A 4,122-nucleotide genomic window follows, 5' to 3' on the forward strand; every position below is an offset into this window, starting at 1 on the left:
CAAGGAGCGATCTAATGATTTCAGAGCTGGTGCTCGCTATCGCTTCATTATTTATGTGCGTTGCTGTCTTTCTACTCTTTGGGGGTCGGGTTTGGTACTGAAGGTCACTGCACATCCGATCCCTTTTAAATATAACCAGGCGGCACCACCATGTCCAGGCACTAAATGTGTGCCACCAAATTCAAAACCCACATTGAAATAGCAGCACCTGCACCACGATGCCGTGAGAGGAGCTGGCCGGTGTCAGGGCCTGGGTGCTCCGGTATCTGTAGCCGGCAGGAGCCAGACAAGCTTGTAGCTTGAAGGAAACTTCTGGTTGTTTCGACAATTTGGATGCTGAAATACCTGCGCGCGTGCCATCATTTTCGCTTTTTTTTTCCAAACAGGAAGCTTTTTTTCAAGGGCCAACAAGAATTAGAAGAACGATTTGAGCGGGAAGCTAGGGCTGATGGCGAGTGTAACAATGTGTGTGAATTATATGAGAATGAGTGCACAAACCATAGATTGCTTAAAAACAACAACAATAAAATGGCGCCTTGTTAGAACACTGCTGGCATAGTTCCTTCGCCAAAACACATAACATTTCAGAGCCAACTAGATTAGGTCTTTTTTGTGGGGGTGGGTGGGGGGGGGGTTGGAATCAGAGCAGATTTTTTTGTAAGGACAAAAGGCTTCCTATCTTGGATCTCACTGGACGTGCTCCTTGTTGTGTTTGAAGCCAGCTGGGGTATTGGTACAGAGCCCCCTCACCAGTCTAAGGGAGACAGGCAGCTAGCTGGTGGCAGCTATGCATAGTGAGTGGAACAGAGGGGGCTTATTTACAAGCCCCTTGCGCTACCAGTGCGTCACTTTTAATATGGGAAGAAGTGGCGCACCGGCGACGCAAGGGGCTTGTAAATAAAATAAGCCCCAGGGTTTTTACTGGTATCCTTGGTATCTTCAGGAGAGGAGTCTATTGACAGCCACTCTGTAAAATGTGCTAGACTCTCCCTTAACTAGTGATTCCCCCTTAACTAGTGTGTTGTTTTGTGGTGTTAGCCGGTGAGTGCAATATAAGTTGGAGTTTATCTCCAGGTTGCCTTCTGATTTTGCCTTCCCCCACACAGAGTCCCTCTACAGTGCCCTGACCCCCATCTTGGAGAATCCACACTCATTCCTAGCCAGGCGTGAGTCCTTCCAGAGGACACAGTACCTAAACCTGTTTATGCTTGTTACAGACCTGTCTGTAGCTTTGCAGAACTTTGATCAACTGATGGTGGATGTTACTGTTCTGTCTTCCCTTAAACCCACGTTATGTGGCCTGGCCATCTTTGGTCCTGCAATGACAACTGTCTTGAAATTGCAGTGATCCCATATAATAGGACTACGCCCTCCTATTGAAATACAAGTTCAGTTCTTCATGTCTGCAGCCACTCTTTCTATGTGGTGAAGTGCTAGGAACCTGTGCCTTTTGGTGGTTGACCTGAGAATATGATTTTGTACACATGGCACCTTTTGCCATGCCCTGACATCCACCAAACCCTGATACTGATCCCTTTGCCAAAAGATTATATTTCATCTGGACAGGGCTTTGTGTGCTTGTTCTTTTTTTTTTGGCGAATGCCTATTGTGACCTGGCCAGTAAGAGGATGAAGCCATACAGCAAAGCGTGGAGATGAGATGGGCTCTGTCCAGGAGGACAAGAAGCGAGCAAAGTAGTAGGAAGCACGCATCAAGGTTGCTTTGAATAGGTGAGCCGTTCAGGTATTGAGCGATAACCATCGAAAAGTACCTGCATCATGAGAAAAACCCATCAAATTATGTATAGGATAGGTTGTGTGCATTATGTTACGTGAATTTGTAGAGCTTGGCTAATCACCTGATTGAAGTATCACAAGCCCAAGGGATGTCTCCTACCTCGACATATATGTGAGGTATTAACGTGAAGGAGTTGGGGAAGTAAGAGTTAAGAAGGATTTGTGTGAGTTATCATTTTAGAAGATGCAAGACAGAGTATAATCCGGAATGTAGGTGGGATAGAATTCCAGACTCTATGTGCACAGCTTGAGAAGGTCTATATCGAGTTTTAGTTTTTTGAAGACCGCTGTGTCAAGATGAAGTGTCAGAGCTGGTGAGCTGTAGAGAGTCCTCTTCCCCTGCAGTTCCGATGTTTGGATCAGGAACATACTGCCATTATTGGCTGCTACAACACAATTACTACCCTGCTGGTGCCTTCCCCTACCAAGAAATAGCAGTGAAGTGGAAAATGCCAGTAGTCAGCAACACTCCTTGGTGCTGCCCACGATTCCTACAGATAGTTGGAAAAATGCTGGTCGAGGTTTGTGTTTCACATTACCACATACTTCAGGAAGCTTAGTCAAGAACCTGGATGGCTTGCAGGGCACAGTCAATCAGTAGATTGTAACCTGATCAGTGGGACTAAGAGCTGCAAACTGCACTGACAGTTCTTCAGTACCCCCCCAATCAGGGAGGAATGGCTAACGAGCTCAAGGTGCACATGGGGGCAGCTAAGCTCAGATGTGGAGTCACAAGGACGCTTAGGGTCACCACAGTTCTTTAAGAACTGGTCCTGTCCCGGGGGCTTGCTGTGCTGGTGTTTCACAGATGATCCAAGTGTAACCTTCCTCTGGTTAGCTTCATCTCTTCCAGGCAGCTGAGTTGGGATCCCATTCAGCCAGTTTTCTTTCTACAGAGGCATATCGAGTGCTTCTCTTCCCAGAAGCAAGGGCACATTCCTTTCCTTTGGGAGATCTTCGATGCTTCCAGGAGGATTCCTCACTCTTCAGGTTATGTTCCCTAAACTGGCAGTGAAACAGGCTGTCATGAGCACCAATTCTGGATCTGAGACGTTGGCTGTAAATAACTCCTCCAGACCCCAGGACCTTTCTTTCTGTCTTATTTCATTACACTGAGACCGTTAGTGCTCATGCTTGATGGCCATAGGTGCTGAGATGCAACTAAAAAGCATCCGCAGACTTGGTACATGTCATGAGTAAATCAGGGCAGGTGTGCACATACTACAAAACGATGCAGCGGACATTCCCCTCTCAGCATCTCCCCCATCAGCCATAATTCTGAGCATTAGCCTTAGCCCCCCCATTATCATTAACTTGCCCCATTAGCTTTCTTATTAGTCATAATTTGATACAATAGTTGTATCTCCTTTCATTAGTCCAAATGTTCATTTAACCTTATTGCTCCATCATGCTGGTATTCATTCTCACTGATAAATATAACTCTCAGAACTAGCCTTAATTCAAACTGATAATTTTAACTCTCCATTGTAGCCTTAACTCTCCTAGTTTGCTCCATCTCTGCAAGTTAACTTGAACATTCCAGTTAAATTAACTCTACCATTTAACTCAACTCTTGACGTCCTCCTCGCCCTTGTTGACCAAAGTTCTTGTGTGATTAGCTTTCTCGTTCCCTGTTCACCGACCTTATCTTCATTCTTAGGTAAAACTTAGTGATTTCATACCAGTGTTGGCTTAAACTTGCCTCATTTGTTTTAACTCTTCATATTAGACTTAACTCTATCCATTGCCATCTTTAACTCTTGCTGTTAGTTTTAACTCTCAGCCTGAGATTTATCTATCCCATTAACCATAACTCATCCATTTATCCTAACCCCTCTCTGTTATCCTTAACTCTTTCCTTTAATCTTGCTCTCAATATTAGCAGACCCTTAAATTAGCCTTACCTTGCCCTTCAGCCTTAGATTTTCCAGTAGGCATATGCCATTTTTACCCCATTGCTGTACAACACATTGCTGAGAAAAACCATCACTTGAACTACTGACACACGTCAACCACTCCACCCCAATCAAAGCAAAACCTTCTCAAGAGTGGTAACAAAGCAGCCACAATTTACGGTGAGGAAACGGCTTGGGTCTAGATTAAGGACTTTCAGAGAGACATACTCTGTCCGTTTCAGGTAGGTGAAGAAGCAAGAACGTATTGCATCTGGGGTGAAGCTTCTTGTCACGAGGCGTCAGTTTTATGTGGGTGTTTTTGGAAAAACATCTATGGTAAACTGAAAGACCATATCTGGGCATTTACTCTTTCCACGCAGACATGTATTTTCTGGAGCAAATACATGTATTCCACCAGAAAGCATAATTGT

Source organism: Lissotriton helveticus, chromosome 8 (genome assembly GCF_964261635.1).
Source record: "Lissotriton helveticus chromosome 8, aLisHel1.1, whole genome shotgun sequence".
NCBI lineage: Eukaryota > Metazoa > Chordata > Amphibia > Caudata > Salamandridae > Lissotriton > Lissotriton helveticus.